Source organism: Halichoerus grypus, chromosome 6 (genome assembly GCF_964656455.1).
Source record: "Halichoerus grypus chromosome 6, mHalGry1.hap1.1, whole genome shotgun sequence".
In the NCBI taxonomy this organism is placed as follows: Eukaryota; Metazoa; Chordata; class Mammalia; order Carnivora; family Phocidae; genus Halichoerus; species Halichoerus grypus.
The window spans coordinates 92725431-92745819 of NC_135717.1; the positions used below are offsets into that span (position 1 = coordinate 92725431).

The window sequence follows — 20389 nt, forward strand, 5'->3', positions numbered from 1 at the left end:
TCCATGTGGTTAAACTCCCTAGGAGATCGCTCGATATAGAAAAACTCAGTAGCACTATTTGCTCCATCTCTTATGCAAATAAGTCTCTCACGACATGCTTGGAAAGACTTAAAAGAGCAAACTCTTTTCATTGTGACGTGTATCTGGAACGTACTGGAATTTAATAAATACCTGTTCAATGAACAAATAGTTGGCATAATTTGCAGGAGATACATCCTTTACAAACTTAGTACTAGCTAGATATCCAAGGATGCTTGTTTGTAAATCTGTGGTGTTCATAATCCTGAATTTTGGTAAGAGCTGGGCAAATATTAGTAGATGTGTTTTTGTAGACATTTTACTCATTAAAATAATTATTTTCAATTGCTTTTGATAAGATAATCATCTTAAATGAAAATAGGAGTTGTTTAAGAAATTCTTAGTCTGGGAAATGAAGATTCAATTAGATATTATTTATGGCTATCAGCGTGTTCATAGACTTTAAGCATCTACATTAATATTTGTGATAAGGTAATAGAATGTTAAGAAATGGTGTTAATCAATTTGACAGAACTTACATTTGTATATGATATATGATTATTAATTGAAAATAGTCCTCTTGGAAATATTTATTCCAGTCATGTCATTGCTCAAAACGGTTTTAGAACACGCTTGTTGACGTTGCTTTTAGATCTGGCACATAAACCACACAGGAAACTTGGTGATATTACTCAGTAGTCACGCCTAATATTTGATCAAAAGCGGTATTAACCAAATTGGTCACCCATTTTATTCACCAGATAAAATCCCCAAATTACTTTTGACAGTTTTCAAAAATGCATTTTATAGTGAGATGAAGTTGCACTAACAATAAGAATATTCAAAACAAATATGATGCAGGCATGAAGGGAGGGGAGAGAATGAGTAAGAGCAAAAATTTAAGATTTAGGTCAAGTGATGGGTAAGTGGCAAATGACCAGGTGAATCCTACCAAAAGTAAAAGAAACACCTACGGCCCCTAGAGCCTATACATTGCCAATGTCCTCTGAAAGAAAGTTATTAATAATGAAGTGATACTTCTTGCAGTCTGACTTCTCAGTCTCTTCTCCCCGGTCTCTTAGCATTGCCCTAGAATTCATTCCTACATGTCTTCTCTTTTCTATTTCCAGCCCTGTGGCTTTAAATATCACTTACATGTCTTTCTCTTCTATATTTATAACTCCAGCTTGGAATTTTCCCTAAAATCCAAAGGCGTATGTATAACTGATTACTCAACAACTCTAGTAGAAATTGAACAGGCATCACAAACTTAAGATACACCAAATCAAACTTCTGATTATTGCCCCCTAAACCTGCTTCTTTTACAATCTTTCTCATGTCAGGAAATAGCACCTTCATCCTACTATTTGCTCAAGTTAAAGTCCTTAGAGTCGTTTTGACATCTCTCACAAACCAAAACCAATTTATCAGCAAGTTCTGTTGGCTCAGCTTTCACAATAAATCCAGAATGCCACCACTTTGCACCTTCACTGCTACCACAACTACCATAAATTGGTCAAGCCACCATCATCCCCCACCTGAATCACTGCTGTAATCCCTTAACAGGTCTCCCTGCTTCTGCCTGTATTTCCTTCTAATCTCTTCCTAACCTAGGAACCAGAATATTCCTTTGAGCATAAAAGTCAGATCTTGTCATTCTTCTCTCATATCCTTCTGTGGGTGAGGCTTCACATCACTTACAGTTAAAGCCATAGTACTTATTAATCGATGAGGTCCTACCAATCTGGCCTCTGTGACCTTTCTGACCTCATCTCCACAGACTCCCTCAGTCACTCCACTCCAGCCTCAGTGACTTCCTTCCTGCTCCTTCAATATGACCGGCATGTTTCTGCCCCAGGACATTTGAACCTGTTATTCACTTTATCTGGAATGTTCTTGCCCAGGTTCATGGCTCAATCTCGCATGTCCTGAGGGACTATGTCTTACTGCCATGTTTTCAGTGAGGTCCTTTCTGACTCTTACATGGAAAACTGCAAAACCACTACTTGTTGCCACTTCCAAACTTCCTTTCCTTCTTTACTTTCTCCACTGCCCTGTATTAGTGCTGTAACCCAAGGGGCTAAAACAATGTCAAGTACACAGTAGGTGTTCAATGAATACTTTGTTGAATAAAAGAATGTCAAATTATTTCTGATGTAAACAACTAAGAATTAGGATCTTGTTCACCTTGCAAAAATCATCACCACAAAGTTCTCATGCCTTGCATTTTTCACAGCTTCCTTTAAATGACTATTTTATTTCTTCTGCTTATCTGAAGACAGAGATAACACTATAATATAAATGACAGAAAAATCTATCTATAAATTCTCCACATATTTTCTTTGCTCATTTCAAGTTTTAACTAATTGTTACTTATTTTTTGAGCCTTTAGTATTTTCACATTCCGAAGTAATCAGACTAAAGAAGTTGTGCTTCATTTTAATGTTAAAATGAATTATTCTTCCTGCAGTTCTATTATATTTAACATTAAGTGTGATGAAAAGAATTGTTTACCTTATATTGAATCTTTGAAGCTTTGCTCTAAGAATTACTTTCCTTCTGTGAATTCACAAGCGAAAGCAAAATTGCTAAAATTTTCCCCTTTTAAAGAAGCCCAAAATGATTTATTCTAGTGAACAGAGACCGACAAAATAATGCAGTTATTTAGAAGCTCGGCCAAGATTTTTTAAAATAATATTTCAGTTTATATAACAAGGAAACATATAAAAATCATTTATATTGGAAAATTTTTTTAAATATTTCTAGCATTTTCCCATATAGCCCACTATAAAATGCCTCTAGCCTTGACATCTGCATGTCTCTATACGTTGCTGTGTCTACAATGTCTCTCTTGGTCTCATGGATTCCCCTCATCTGTGTCACTTCCACACTCTTTTCTTTTACCTGCTTCAGAATATGTGTATTCTTGAAGGCTCTAAAAGTAATCGATAAGGATTCTAGACTCTTTCCGATATTGACTATGTTGACACTGTCAGAGACTCTTACACTGTAACAATATAATATGATTTCAAGTGAGGAAAAAGGGAAGCAGGACATGCCTCAAATGGAGGGCTGTTTAATCCTTTCATAAGAGACAAAATAGAAGAGAATAGTTGCTATATGAAAATTAACAGGAGAAAAGATAAGAAATAATAAGTGTTGACAAGAATGTGGGAAAAAAGGTAACCCTTGTGCACATTCCTAACAACAACATAATGTAGATTGGTGGGAATGTAAATTGGTGCAGCCACTATAAAAATCAGTATGGTTTCCTCAAAAAATTAAAAATAGAAATAAATACCATATGATCCAGTAATTTCACTACTGGATATTTACCCAAGAGGATGTAAACACTAATTTGAAAAGATACATGTACCCTTATATTTATGGCAGCATCATTTACAATAGCCAAGATATGGAAGCAACTCATGTGTCCATTGACTAATGAATGGATAAGGAAGATGTGGTATGTGTATATATATATATATATATATATATATATATATATGTCAGAGAAAGACAAATACCATATGATTTTACTTATATGTGGAATCTAAAAAATAAAACAAATAAATGAACAAAAGCAGAAACAGACCTATAAATATAGAAAACAAACTGTATTGTTGCCAGAGCGGGGGAGTAGGGGAACGAGCAAATGGGTGAAGGGAAGTGGGAAATGCAGGCTTCCAATTATGGAATGAATAATTCATGGAGATAAAAGGTACAGCATAGGGAATATAGCCAATGATAATGTAATAGAATTGTATGGTGACAGATGGTAGTTACACTGTGGTAAGCTTAGGATAACATATAGACTTGTTGAATCACTATGTTGTACACCTGAAACTAATGTAACATTGCAAGCCACCTATACTTCAATTAAAAAAAAAGATTTATATAGCTTTATTACCAATAAGCAACTCATACAGTAATTAGTTAAAAGGTCTGTTTCATCTTGCTATGAATATTCATGGTATTAGACCTTCCATCTATAGGCTCAGAAGGGATAAAGGAGCAGAAACAATGGGGCTTGTCTCATTCTATAAGAAGACAGATGTATCTAGAGAGACAATACTGGGGTAAAAACTTGATCTCATCATTTATAGCCCTTAAGCTTGTCTTCTGACCCTATCAAGTTCTCCAACAGTAAAAGAATTGGCTTCAAAAGCAATAAGGATAAAACTCTGTTCTCATTTCTTTTCTCCCTCCTCTCCTCACTTTCTCCTCTATTTCTTTTCCTTTACTTTTCTTTTCACTTTTCTTTCCAACTATTATCAGCCCAAATTTAGCTATAGGACAGAATATAAAAATACCTAAGATTTAAATGTGTCCCTTTTATTGTTGGATTTGCTTAAACATTTGGGGTGATAGACATCAGGTACTAGATCTTAAAACACACACACATTTGAACTTTAATACACTGAAATAAATATATTCTAAAAAAATGAACAGGAGAGAAAGAAGTAGACTCAAACACATCAGTAAGAACCCCAGGCTAAACACACACACACACACACACACACACACTTTCTTACATTTTATTTTCTATTTAAAAACTTTCTTACAATTTTAATGTGTATGTGTAGCTTGGAGTTCTTACTTTTAAAATATACATTCCTATGTGCAATTCCCAGTGATTTTGATTCTGTAACTGTGGGTTGGTATTTCTTTTCTTTTCTTCTTTTTTTTTTTGAGAGATTGAGAGAGCACATATGTGAGCCAGGGGTGGGGAGGGACAGAGGGAAAGGGAAAGAGAGAATCCCATGCAGGCTCCATGCCCAGCATGGAGCCCAATTTGGGGGCTCCATCCCATGACCTTGAGATCATGACCTGAGCCAAAATCAAGAGTTGGACACTTAACAAACTGAGCCACCCAGGCACCTGTAGGTTAGTATTTCTACATCTGCGTTTTACAGGCATTACTGGTCTCATAGATCCCTCTATTCTTTCATATCTAAACTTGTTTTCTTCTCTCCTGCTCCCAAATATGAGCATTCCAGAAGGCTCTTTGACACAAGTGGTCCATGGACCACACTTTGAGGAACATTTCTCAAGTGGTTAATTACCCCACAAGTGGCACTCTACATACAGTGTGAGTTCTGTACATGGCACTAAGCAAATTATGGTGCCTGTTGGAGAAGAGAACAGTTAGATTTAGTAAAGTTAACAAAAAAGCGTTGTGAGGGGCACCTGGTGGCTCAGTCAGTTAAGCGTCTGACTCTGGATTTTGGCTCAGGTCATGATCTCATGGTCGTGAAATTGAGTCCCATGTGGGGCTCCGCACTCAGCATGGAGTCTGCTTGAGATTCTATCTCCCTCTCCCTCTGCCTTCCCCCACACACACACTTCTGCTCACACACTTGCTCTCTCTCTCTCTCTAAAAAAAAAAAAGTGTAGGAGGGATGCCTGGGTGGCACAGTCAGTTGAGCAGCTGACTCTTGGTTTCATCTCGGGTTCTGATCTCAGGGTCATGAGATGGAGCCCTGCACTGGGCTCCATGCTCAGCATGGAATCTGCTCAAGTTTCTCTCTCCCTGTCCCTCTGCCCCTCCCGGTCGTGCTCTCTCTTTCTCTAAAATAAAATAAATAAATCTAAAAAAAAAAAAAGAGGGTTGTGAAAATAAAGCACAGATGATAGCAATGCTCAACATGTAAAAATAACAATGTTCTGTGTATCCTTTTAAAACTAAGTTGGCTAAGTCCTCTGACTATCCCAATTCAATTTTTTTAATCTAGATTTTTTTTTAAAAATTTGTCATTTTTCCATCCTAGGTGCACTTCAATCTAAATAAACATCAATTTCTTGATAAAAGATAATTTTCTGATAATAATTATCCCATCGATTGTATTTGGCTTATATTTCATTAATAAGAAATGATTCTTCTAGAGTTGTCCCATTATGACATAGATCTCCCATTTCAAAGAATATGATACAAAGCAGTGGATAGTAAAGAGTAGCCAGCCCAGGGGCGCCTGGGTGGCTCAGTTGGTTAAGCGACTGCCTTCGGCTCAGGTCATGATCCTGGAGTCCCGGGATCGAGTCCCACATCAGGATCCCTGCTCAGCAGGGAGTCTGCTTCTCCCTCTGACCCTCCTCCCTCTCATGCTCTCTGTCTCTCATTGTCTCTCTCGCAAATAAATAAAAAAAAATCTTAAAAAAAAAAAAAAAAAAAAAAAGAGTAGCCAGCCCAGATATAACTATTTCATTGTTTTATGATTTTTTTACCAAGGAAACACTGACCCTCAAAGATTACCAATTATTTCTTAATGAAACAAACCATAAATTGTTCTTAAACCTATGATAAATCATATGCTAATGATAATTGATCTCTTTCCAACATCAATATCTTTACTCCTTCGTGAACTTTTTACTATTCTCAGGATCTTTTTTTTTTTTTTAAGATTTTATTTATTTATTTGACAGAGAGAGAGAGAGAAGTGAGAGAGGGAACACAAGCAGGGGGAGTGGGAGAGGGAAAAGCAGGCTTCCCGCGGAGCGGGGAGCCCAATGCGGGGCTTGATCCCGGGACTCCGGGATCACGACCTGAGCCGAAGGCAGATGCTTAACCGACTGAGCCACCCAGGTGCCCCTATTCTCAGGATCTTGATGAAACTTCACTGTCCATATATTTTCTAAACCTCTTTGATAGCACTCTTTCTGAGGCTTCCTTAGCTCTCATAAATTTAAACTAGTTAATGTACATAGTGGCTTAATAAATGCTGGCTTCACCTTTTGCCCTTAAATGTGAAGATTTTCTTATATTCAGGGCTTTAACTCTTCAAACTGATTTCCTAAAAAATTCCATTCAGTCTTGTGACTTCAAAGATTATATGAATTACTCTTAAATTTATATCTCTACTTTAAATATTTCCCTGAACTCAATTTACATGTGTTCAACTGCCCGATGGGCATGTACATTCTGATATCTTCCCATCTCTTTAAACTCAATAGTTCTAAATTTTAGTTCTCTACTTTTCTAAAATCAACTCTCAGTCTTGACTATTTTTTAAAAATTTTTTTAAAAGACTTTATTTATTTATTTGATAGAATGAGAAAGAGAGAGAGAGCATGGGGGTGGGTCAGAGGGAGAAGCAGACTCCCTGCTGAGCAGGGAGCCTGACACAGGACTCGATCTTGGGACTCCAGGATCATGACCTGAGCCAAAGGCAATCATTCAACCAAATGAGCCACCCAGGCGCCCCTCAGTCTTGACTACTTATTTCAAAATATTGTTGCATCAACCTCAAGTAACCCATGATCAAAACTTCTCTATAATTTATTTTCTATATTTTAACTTATTCCAATACTCCTATGTATAATCATCAACAACCCTTTTTAGTTTCCTGTTACTTTTATTATTGCCAAAATCCTATTCTATATTCTCTATTAATTCATCTATAGGTTATTTTGATTGATTTTTATGATATTGCTATCTTTGTTTTCTACTTCCTTTAATCCATTCTGCATTAAAACATCCTAAAATTCCATTTTTAACATATCAATAAAAAACGCTAAAAGAATCTTTGTAAAACTCAAATCCCTTAGCCTAATCTTTAAGGTACTACAGAGTTTAGCCACACCTACCTTTATATCCACCCTCCGCAACACAAAATTTATATTCTAGATGGTTCATTCATTGTTTACCAAACACATTCCAGTCCTTCTAGCAAACTATAGCATACTTCTTCTTATGTTCTATTTATCTTCTACATTCAATTCAACTTCCAGACTCAGCTCAAACCTCTCATCCTTTCTGAAGCTCCTGGGTCACCCTTGCTCCTAGTGATCCTTCTCTCCATTGGCCTCTCGTTATACCTACTGTTTACACCATCCATTTGATATTTACTGCCTTATCTCAGCTCTTGAAACTTTTATCATTGTGGTTCATCCTGTAGTTTCAATTGTTTTGAAAATATACTGATTGTAAAAATTATGGGAAATATATTTTGTATACTCTGCAGTGCTTAGCATAATACTATGCCCTTAATACATGTTTGTTAAATAAGTGACTATTTATTTAAGTGTACATTACTGTGAAAAATAGCCACAATGCAGATCAGTTTAATTTGAGCTATATTTATAAATGAATAGCTTTTCTCTGTGAATTTTGCTGTCTATAATACATGATGCTAAACTTGAGAATGACAAATATTTGACCTTCACATCTGTCTCACTTGAAAATAAAGTGATTTCCTGCTGAGGATTATTTCTCTAAATATTCAGCAACTCTGGACATTTACCATATCTCCAGCTGACATAGCCATCAATGTACATGATGCAAATTTTATCTAATCACTCTCTGTTCTTTACTGACAGGCTTGTACCCTAATTGCTATTCTTTATCCAGATCTCCTTCAATTCTACATTAAACTCAAACAAACCAACAAGCAAAACATAAGCTAGGGTCCTGACATTGGTCCTCTTAATCTGGTTCCTTCCTGGTTTTTCTGAAATCAACTTGGGAGTCACATTAGCATCATAGTTGCAAAAGACATCCCTCACCCAACAACAAAAATTTGGCATCCATTCACAGACAAAAGTATCTTTGTGGGAGCCGTGGAACCTAACACCATATACCAAGGGGTTTAGGAGGACTCTCACCCACCCATGTACCAGATAATAGACACACAGACCTCAGTCCCAGCTGAGGACCCTAAAGTGGCTCATGAACTGGTTCAAGCCCCTCTTAGCCATGGTTAGGGAGCTTCTGGAAAGCACTGTCTTTTAACAGTCATCCACAGATGAAAGAGCCTATGTGCAAGTCCAAGTTTGCAGAGGGGAAGTTTCATCACACTGTTGTGGAAAAAAACATGAGTTTGAACACTTTGAAGTGGGCAGTTAATAAAGACTGGAGGAGGTGACAACTACTTCAAATTTGAAGACAACAATGCAAAACTTTAAGTAACATGAAAAATCAAGGTAACATGACACCACCAAAGGATCACAATCATCTTTCACTAACCAAACTCAAAGACGTGAAAATATGTGATTTGCTTGACATGAAGAATTCAAATAGCTTTTCAAAGGAAACCCAATAAGCTACAGAAAGCACAGAAAGAGAATTCAACAAAATCAGGAAAATAATACATGAAAAAGAATGAGAAGTTTATCAGAGAGATAGAAATTTTTTTTTAAAAAAGGAAAGAGAAATTTTGGAGCTGATGAATATTATAAATGAAAGTAAAAATGCAACAGAGAGCATCACCAGCAGAATGGATCAAGCAAAATAAGAATCTGTGAGCTAGAGGACAGGAACTTTGAAATCATCCAATAAGTGGAGAACAAAAAAGGAAAAAGAAAAATAAAAAAGAAATGAAAAATACTGAAGAAAGCCCATGTGATCTTAGGATACCTAAGAACTCTGAATTATTGGAGTTCCAGAGAAGAAAAGGAGAAGGGACAGAAAGCACATTTAAAGAAATAATGATTGAATACTTTCCAAATCTGGGGGGAGATTTGGATATCTAAATTCATGAAGCTCATAGTTCCCCAAACAGGCTCTACTTAAAGAGATCCTCTTCAAAATACACTATAATGAAACGGTCAAAAATCAAAGACAAAGAGAGAATCTTGAAAGCAGTCAGAGGGGAAAAAAGCTTGTAACTTACAAGAGACCCTCCATAAGGTTATCAGCAGATTTCCCAGCAAAAACCTTACAGGTCAGGGGGGGATGGAATGATATATTCAAAGTACTGAACTAAAATAAATGCTAAGCAAGAATACTTTACCTGGCAAACTGTCCTTCAGAAATAAAGGAGGGATAAAGACTTTTCCAGGCAAATAAAAGCTAGAGTATTTCATTACCACCAGACCTGCCTTATAAGAAATGCTGAAAGGAATTTTTCAAGCTGAAATGAAAGGATACTGATAGATAACATAAATACATATGAAAATATACCCGTGGCAAAAATAAGTGTACAGTCAAAGTCAGAGTACTCAAATAGTGTAATATGGTTGAGTGTTAACAATTTAGCTCTAATATGAAGGTTAAAGGACAAGAGTATTAAAAATAACTATAGAGGAGCAAGATGGCAGAGGAGTAGGAGACCTAAATTTCGTCTGGTCCCAGGAATTCAGCTAGATGGGGATCAAACCATTCTGAACACCCATGAACTCAACAGGAGATCGAAGAAAAGAATAGCAGCAACTCTCTGAACAGAAAAGCGACCACTTTCTGGAAGGTAGGACATGCGGAGAAGTGAATCCAAGGCAATATTCAGGAAGATAGACCCCCGGGGGGGAAGGGAGCCTCCATCAGCTGCTACCGGCAAGTGATAGAGCAGCAGAGCACAAAATTGGAACTTTTAGAAATCGGCTCTGCTGAGGGACGTAGGCTCCAGTGGCTAAGCGGGGGGTGGAACCCTCATGGGACAGTGTGGTCTCAGGACCCTTGGGGTCACAGAAAGACCGGGGGGACCTGAGTGCTGCAGAGCTCCCAGGTATCAGAGTGGGGAAGCCGGCTGCAGTGACAGAACCAAGGCGCGGGCTCTCAGCTCGGAGTTGCTGTAAACCGTGATCTGTGGCACAGTCGGGCCATTGCTCCTCCAGCAGGGACCCAACAAGCAACAGATCCGAGAAGACTCCCCTTCCTCCCATGGGAGGAGTGGTGAGGGAGTGCACCACAGGGATCTGCTGGATTTGGAGACTCCACACGGGGTTGTGTGCCAGAGATCGAAATGCTAGGTCACAGGCCGGGTGAGCACGGAGTGCGGCCGGAGACCGGGGAGACAGGAGTGACTGACTGCTTTTCTCTGGGGGCGCACTGAGGAATGGGGCCCCAAGTTCTCGGCTCCTCTGGGGCAGAGATTGGGAGGCCCCCATTTTCACTCTCGTCCTCCAAAGCTGTATGGAAGGCTTGCAGGAAACAAAAACTCCCAAGAGCAAACCCGAGCAGATTACTTAGCCTGGAACAGGCGAGGGCGGGGCAATTCTGCCTCCAGCAAAGACAGGCCCCTCCCCCAGAAGATCAGCAAGAACAGCAAGCCAAGACCAAGTTTACCGATCAATGAGAGCGGCAGAACTCTAGCGCTAGGTGAATACAGCACATAGAATTCAAGGCTTTTTTCCCATGATTCTTTAGTCTTTCAAAGTTAATTTTTTTTAACTTTCTTTTTCTTTTTTTTTTTATTTTTTTTATCCCTTTCTCAACCAACATCTTATCAATCCTTCTTTAAAAATCTTTTTATTTTTTATTTTTAGAGTCATATTCTATCCCTTCATAGTAATTAGCCTTATTTTTGGTATATATATAAGTTGTTCTCTCTTTAAAATTTTAGGATATGGTTTCTTCTAACAGACCAAAATATACCCTAAATCTCTAGTGTATAGCTTTGTTCTAGTCTCCTGCCTGATCACATTCTCTCCCTTTTTTTTTTTAAATTTCTCTTCTTTCTTTTTTCAAACAACTTCTTATCTTATCAATTCCTATTATAAAATCTTTTATAATTTTCATCTTTACAGTCATATTCTATCCCTTCATCATATTTACCCTTATTTTTGTACACATATAAGCTTTCCTTTCTTTAAAATTTTGGGAGATAGTTTCTTCTAACAGACCAAATACACCCAAAATCTAGTATGTGGCACTGATCTATACACCAGCCTGATTGTATTTGATCACATTTTGTTTTTTTTATCTTCTTCCTTTTCTTTCTTTTTCTTTTTTTTTTCCTTCCCTTTCTTTTCCCCAGTTCCAGATCTCTTCTGATTTGTTTAGTGTATATTTCTCTGGGGTCATTGTTACCATGTTAGCATTTTGTTCTCTCATTCATCTATTCTCCTCTGGACAAAATGACAAGATGGAAAAAAATCACCTCAAAAAAAAGAACAAGAGGCCGTACCAATTGCCAGGGACCTAATCAATATGGACATCAGCAAGATGTCAGAACTAGAGTTAAGAATGATGATTTTAAAGATACTAGCTGGGCTTGAAAAAAGCTGGAAAGTATTAGAGAAAACCTTTCTGGAGAAATGAAAGAACTAAAATCTAACCAAGTCAAAATCAAAAAGGCCATTAATGAGGTGCAATCAAAAATGGAGGCTCTAACTGCTAGGATAATGAGGCAGAAGAGAGAATTAGTGATATAGAAGACCAAATGATGGAAAATAAAGAAGCTGAGAAAAAGTGAGATAAACAACTACTGGATTACGGGGCAGAATTTGAGAGATAAGTGATACCATAAGACGAAACAAAATTAGAATAATTGGGAGCCCAGAAGAAGAAGAAGAGAGAGAGGGACAGAAAGTATATTGGAGCAAATCATAGCAGAGAACTTCCCTAATTTGGGGAAGGAAACAGGCATCAAAATCCAGGAGGCACAGAGAACCCCTCTCAAAATCAATAAAAATAGGTCAACACCCCGACATCTAATAGTAAAACTTATGAGTCTCAGAGACAAAGAGAAAATCCTGAAAGCAGCTCAGGAGAAGAGATCTGTAACCTACAATGGTAGAAACATTAGATTGGCAACAGACCTATCCACAGAGACCTGGCAGGCCAGAAAGAATTGGTATGATATCTTCAGAGCACTAAATGAGAAAAATATGCAGCCAGAATACTATATCCAGCTAGACTGTCATTGAAAATAGAAGGAGAGATCAAAAGCTTCCAGGACAAACAAAAACTACAGGAATTTGCAAACACAAAACCAGCCCTACAAGAAATATTGAAAGGGGTCCTCTAAGCAAAGAGAGAGCCTAAAAGTAACATAGAGCAGAAAAGAACAGAGACAATATACACTAACAGTCACCTTACAGGCAATATAAAGGCACTAAATTCATATCTTTCAATAGTTACCCTGAATGTAAATGGGCTAAATGCCCCAATCAAAAGACACAGGCTATCAGATTGGATAAAAAAACAAGAACGATCGATATGCTGTCTGCAAGAGACTCATTTTAGACCCAAAGTCACCCCCAAATTGAAGTGGGGGGGTGGAAAACCATTTATCATGCTAACGGACACCAAAAGAAAGCTGGGGTGGCAATCCTTATACCAGACAAATTAGATTTTAAACCAAAGACTATAATAAGAGATGAGGAAGGACACTATATCCTACTTAAAGGGTCTATCCAACAAGAAGATCTAACAATTGTAAATATCTATGCCCCTAACATGGGAGCAGCCAATTATATAAGCCAATTAATAACAAAAGCAAAGAAACACATCGACAACAATACAATTAGAGGGGGGACTTTAACACGCCCCTCACTGAAATGGACAGATCATCTAAGCAAAAGATCAACAAGGAAATAAAGACTTTAAATGACACACTGGACCAAATGGACTTCACAGACATATTCAGAACATTCCATCCCAAAGCAACAGAATACACATTCTTCTCAAGTGCCCATGGAACATTTTCCAGAATAGATCACATCCTAGGTCACAAATCAGGTCTCAACCAGTACCAAAAGACTGGGATCATTTCCTGCATATTTTTGGACAACAGTGCTTTGAAACTAGAACTCAATCACAAGAGGAAAGTTGGAAAGAACTCAAATACATGGAGGCTAAAGAGCATCCTACTAAAGAATGAATGGGTCAACCAGGAAATTAAAGAAGATTACAAAAATTCATGGAAACCAATGAAAATGAAAACACAACTGTTCAAAATCTGTGGGATGCAGCCAAGGCAGTCCTAAAAGGAAAGTATATAGCAATACAAGCCTTTCTCAAGAAACAAGAAAGGTCTCTAATACACAACCTAACCCTACACCTAAAGGAGCTGGAGAAAGAACAGCAAATAAAGCCTAAACCCAGCAGGAGAAGAGAAATAATAAAGATCAGAGCAGAAATCAATGAAATAGAAACCAAAAGAACAGTAGAACAGATCAATGAAACTAGGAGCTTGTTCTTTGAAAGAGTTTATAAGATTGATAAACCCCTGGCCAGACTTATCAAAAAGAAAAGGGAAAGGACCCAAATAAATAAAATCATGAATGAGAGGGGAGAGATCACAACCAACACCAAAGAAATACAAACAATTATAAGAACATGTTATGAGCAACTATGTGCCAGCAAATTAGATAATCTGGAAGAAATGGATGCATTCCTAGAGATGTCTAAACTAAAGAAGAATAGAAAACCTGAACAGACCTATAACCACTAAGGAAATTGAAGCAGTCATCAAAAATCTCCCAATAAACAAGAGCCCAGGGCCAAATGGCTTCCCAGGGGAATTCTACCAAACATTTAAAGAAGAATTAATACCTATTCTTCTGAAACTGTTCCAAAAAATAGAAATGGAAGGATAACTTCCAAACTCGTTTTATGAGACCACCATTACCTTGATCCCCAAACCAGACAAAGACCCCATCAAAAAGGAGAATTACAGACCAATATCCCTGATGAACATGGATGCAAAAATTCTCACCAAAATACTAGCCAATACGATCCAACAGTACATTAAAAGGATTATTCACCACAACGAAGTAGGATTTATCCCTGGGCTGTAAGGTTGGTTCAACATCCACAAATCAATCAACGTGATACAATACATTAAGAAAAGAAGGAACAAGAACCATATGATCCTCTCAATAGATGCAGAAAAAGCATTTGACAAAGTACAGCATCCTTTCTTGATCAAAACTCTTCAGAGTATAGGGATAGAGGGCACAAACCTCAATATCATAAAAGCCATCTATGAAAAACCCACAGTGAATAATATTCTCAATGGGGAAAAACTGAGAGCTTTCCCCCTAAGGTCAGGAACACGGCAGGGAGGTCCACTATCACCACTGCTATTCAACATAGTACTAGAAGTCCTAGCTACAGCAATCAGACAACAAAAAGAAATAAAAGGCATCTGAATCAACAAAGAAGAAGTCAAACCCTCACTCTTTGCAGATGATATGATACTTTACGTGGAAAACCCAAAAGACTCCACCCCAAAACTGCTAGAACTCATACAGGAATTCAGTAAAGTGGCAGGATATAAAATCAATGCACAGAAATCAGTGGCATTCCTATACACCAACAACAAGACAGAAGAAAGAGAAATGAAGGAGTCAATCCCATTTACAATTGCACCCAAAACCATAAGATACCTAGGAATAAATCTAACCAAAGAGGCAAAGAATCCATACTCAGAAAACTATAGAATACTCATGAAAGAAATTGAGGAAGACACAAAGAAAGGGAAAAAACTTCCATGCTCATGGATTGGAAGAACAAATATTGTGAAGATGTCAATGCTACCTAGAGCAATCTACACATTCAATGCAATCCCTATCAAAATACCATCAGCTTTTTTCAAAGAAATGGAACAAATAATCCTAAAATTTGTATGGAACCAGAAAAGACCCCGAATAGCCAGAGGAATGTTGAAAAAGAAAAGCAAAGCTGGCGGCATCACAATTCCGGACTTCAAGCTCTATTACAAAGCTGTCATCATCAAGACAGTATGGTACTGGCACAAGAAACAGACACATAGATCAATGGAACAGAATAAAGAGCCCAGAAATGGACCCTCAACTCTATGGTCAACTAATCTTCGACAAAGCAAGAAAGAATGTCCAATGGAAAAAAGACAGTCTCTTCAAAAAATGGTGTTGGGAAAATTGGACAGCCACATGCAGAAGAATGAAACTGGACCATTTGCTTACACCACACACAAAAATAGCCTCAAAATGGTTGAAAGACCTCAATGTGAGACAGGCGTCCATCAAAATCCTAAAGGAGAACACAGGCAGCAACCTCTTCGACCTCAGCCGCAGCAACTTCTTCCTAGAAATATCGCCAAAGGCAAGGGAAGCAAGGGCAAAAATGAACTATTGGAACTTCATCAAGATAAAAAGCCTTTGCACAGCAAAAGAAACACTCAACAAAACCAAAAGACAACTGACAGAATCTGAGAAGGTATTTGCAAATGACATATTAGATAAAGGGCTAGTATCCAAAATCTATAAGGAACTTATGAAACTCAACACCCAAAGAACAAATGATCCAATCAAGAAATGGGCAGAAGACATGAACAGACATTTTTCCAAGGAAGACATCCAAATGGCCAACAGACACATGAAAAAGTGCTCAACATTGCTTAGCATCAGGGAAATCCAAATCAAAACTTCAATGAGATACCACCTCACACCAGTCAGAGTGGCTACAATTAACAAGTCAGGAAATGACAGATGTTGGCGGGGATGCAGAGAAAGGGGAACCCTCTTACACTGCTGGTGGGAATGCAAGCTGGTGCAAACACTCTGGAAAACAGTATGGAGGTTCCTCAAAAAATTGAAAATAGAGCTACCATACGATCCAGCAATTGCACTACTGGGTATTTACCCCAAAGATACAAATGTAAGGATCCGAAGGGGTATGTGCAGCCCGATGTTTATAGCAGCAATGTCCACAATAGCCAAACTGTGGAAAGAGCCAAGATGTCCACCGATAGATGAATGGATAAAGAAGATGTGGTATATATATACAATGGAATATTATGCAGCCATCAAAAGGAATGAAATCTTGCCATTTGCAATGACATGGATGGATCTGGAGGGTATTATGCTGAGTGAAATAAGTCAATCAGAGAAAGACATGTATCATATGACCTCACTGATATGAGGAATTCTTAATCTCAGGAAACAAACTGAGGGTTGCTGGAGTGGTGGGGGGTGGGAGGGATGGGGTGGCTGGGTGATAGACATTGGGGAGGGTATGTGCTATGGTGAGCACTGTGATTTGTGTAAGACTGTTGAATCACAGACCTGTACCTCTGAAACAAATAATACATTATATGCTTAAAAAAAAAAAAAGATAGTAGGAAGGGTAAAATGAAGGGGCAGAAATCGGAGGGGGAGATGAACCATGAGAGACTATGGACTCTAAGAAACAAACTGAGGGTTCTAGAGGGGAGGGTGGTGGGGGGATGGGTTAGCCTGGTGGTGGATATTAAAGAGGGCACGTATTGAATGGAGCACTGGGTGTTATACACAAACAATGAATCATGGAACACTATATCAAAAACTAATGATGTAATGTATGGTGATTAACATAACATAATAAAATTTTTTAAAAGAAGAAAAGAAAAATAACTACAGCTGCAGGGTGCCTGGGTGGGTCAGTAGGTTAGGTGTCTGCCTTTGGCTCCAGTCATGATCCCAGGGTCCTGGGATGGAGTCCCATGTAGGGCTCCCTGCTTAGCAGGGAGTCTGTTTCTCCCTCCCCCTCTGCCCCTCCACCCCACTCATGCTCGCTTGCTCTCTCTCTCTCAAATAAATAAATAAAATCTTAAAAAAAAATAAATAACTGGGGCACCTGGGTGGCTCAATCAGTTAAGCGTCTCGCTTCGGCTCAGGTCATGGTCCCAGGGCCCTGGGATCTATCCCTGCATCAGGCTCCCTGCTCAGTGGAGAACCTGCTTCTCCCTCTCCCTCTGCCTGCTGCTCTGCCTACTTGTGATGTTTCTCTCTCTCGCTCTATGTCTAATAAATAAATAAATAAAATCTTTCTAAAAAAGGACTTTTATTTATTTATTTGACAGAGAGAGAGCAAGCACAAGTAGAGGGAGCGGCAGGCAGAGGGAGAGGGAGGAGCCGTCTCCCCACTGAGCAGGGAGCCCGATGCAGGCCTTGGTCTCAGGGCCCTGGGATCATGACCTGAGCCGAAGCCAGACACTTAACCGACTGAGCCACCCAGGCACCCCTAAATAAAAATCTTTTAAAAAATAAAAAATAAAATAAGTAGATAAATAACTATAGCTACAATAATTTGTTAATGAATAAACAGTATAAAAAGGGGTAAATTGTGACTTCAAAAATAAAAAATGAGGGAATAAAGGGTAGAGTTTTTGTATGTGATTAAAATAAATTTATCAGCATAAGTAGACTATTATACCTAAGTTTGTTTTTAAGATTTATTTCTTTGAGGGGGGGAAGGGGCAGAGAGAGAGGAAGAGGAAGGCTTAAGCAGCATCCCCCCTGAGCTGGACACAGGGCTCAATCCCACCACCCTAAGATCATGGCCTAAGCTGAAATCAAGAGTCAGACTCCCAGTTGACTGCACCACCCAGGTACCCCATACCTAAGATGTTTTATGTAAGCTCCATGGTAACCACAAAGCAAAAACCTGTAGTAAGTTCACAAAGGATAAAGGGAAGGGAAATCAAAGCATAGCACTAAAAAAAAATCATCAGTTCACAAAAGAAGGCAGCAAGAGAGGAAGAAAAGGACAAGGGAACTAAAAAATAACCAGAAAACAATTAATAAGATGACATTAGTGAAGTCCTTAGCTATCAATAATTACTCTACATGTAAATGGATTGAATTCTCGATCAAAAGGCATGGAGTGGCTGGATGGAAAAAAAAAAATGACCCAATTATATGCTGCCTATAAACACTCATTTCACTTTATTTTTGTCTTCTATAGCCTTACTGATTTTCTGTATGCTAGTTCTATGAATTATTAAGAGAAGGGTGTTAAAATCTTTAATTATAATTGTGAATTTGTATAATGTTATATGAACATTTAAGATTATTATGTTCTCTTGATTAATTGGCCCCTTTATCATTATGAAATGAACTTCTTTATTCATGGTAGTATCTTTTGCTGTCAAATACACTTCGTCAGATATTTATATAAATTTTCCGGTTTTCCTTTGATTCATGTTAGCATGGTATACATTTTCCATCCTTTTACCTTTAACCTTTCATCTCTTTACATTTAAAGTATATTTTATATAGATAGATAATATACACATAGATGATAGATGATAGATAGATATAGATAGATGATAGATGATAGATAGATGATAGATAGATGATAGATGATAGATAGATAGATAGATGATAGATAGATAGATAGATAGATAGATAGATAGATAGATAGATGACAGATAGATGACCATACTATAGTTGTACCTAGCAATCTCTTGGTCATAGATATATTGAACTTATAAACACATATAACTTTTTAAAGTTCTCCCAAATGCTATTCCTAAGCCAAGTGTTTCATATCCTAGATTTGCCGAATGAGTTTTTCAGACCCAAAAGAAGAACTTGGCATTGAGTCTATTGTAACTAACCTTGTTAGATATGGTTCATCATTCTAGATCTTCACATCTCAGTCCTTATTACGTGATCAAGCATATTGGCCATAACACTCAGATTACTGAAAGCTGTACATCTCATATCTGTATCTTTATTTAAATCATGATAAAACTGTTTAGTAGGACAGAATCAAGGCAAATATTTGAGGTATATAGGTAGAAAACTCATACTTTACCTCTGAATTACTAGTTTCTGGGTTTTTTGCAAAAAAAAATCTTCAATACTATCAAGTATAACATCATAAATCTAATCATTCAGTATTTCATCTGTTCTTCACAATTCCTCAATAATCATTAACAAAATGTAGTCTGTCTCTTATTTGTACAGTTTTCTTAGCACTTGGGGATAGAAGCTAAGAGTTAGAGGATTTGAAATCATTTAGAGTGCTTCAGTGCCACTGTAAAAAAAAAAGGCTTAATTACACTTAACTCATAAACAATTCTTCAGTGTTTTCTATCAAGTAGATTGTAAAAAATAAATGAGGTTTAAAGCCTTACTTTGTACATGTTATTAAGATTGAGAAATGGAAAAGCTTGCAGAACTTCACAAGACACTTCAGTAGCAAAGTCTGGAGCTCTAATTAAAACTCTGGATCTTTAGAAGCAATTCAATTCCTATGTATTGAGTCAGAAAATATAAGAATTCAATCTATCAGACTGTGACTTCTATCTAGTTGTTAACTGCATCAAGTTAAGGATTAAAAATTTTTAATATGTATGTAATAAGATGAGCATGTCCATGAGTTTGTTATTTCTTTGAAAGTAGAAATGGTTTCAGCAACTCTTCTGTGACCTCTCATAGATCATCCAAAGTGTTAGACACATGGTGGTGTGATTTTTTAATTGATTGTTTTAAAAAATTACTGAAAATCACCTATTAGTGACAAGAATTCAATTAAAGGCTTAATTAGTGTGAAATGAAGCAGAAAACCATCTTAATTTAATTCATGAGGACCTGAAATCCTCCCATTCTATATTAACAAACACACACAGAAAGGTTGGAAACATCATTCCATCATTTCTTTAACTGAAGCACTGAGCAAACTATATATCATAAGTACTTTTCTTGTACTTCTGTAATTTTATTGTACATTGTCATTTTATAAAAAGACCCTCTTCATGGTAGCTAGCCTGAGTTTCAGAACTGCAATTTGACGGGCACATAGATGAGGAAAATGCTTTTTTATTGTTATTTTGTTTCTGGCATAGACCTCAGGTTTTGATAGCACTATCATATTTTAATCATTAGCAGTTGATTTCTACCAAAGCCTATTTTATCATATGATTGGAAACATTTAAGTTAAAATAAAAACTTGATGGGAAAT

The 20389-nt window shown here is 37.5% G+C and overlaps 1 protein-coding gene across 1 annotated transcript in view; it reads left to right on the top strand.

Annotated features, from left to right (window-relative positions):
* Positions 1-20389, top strand: part of PIK3C2G (phosphatidylinositol-4-phosphate 3-kinase catalytic subunit type 2 gamma) — a 377014-nt gene that overhangs the window by 341274 nt on the left and 15351 nt on the right. The window lies entirely within an intron of this gene.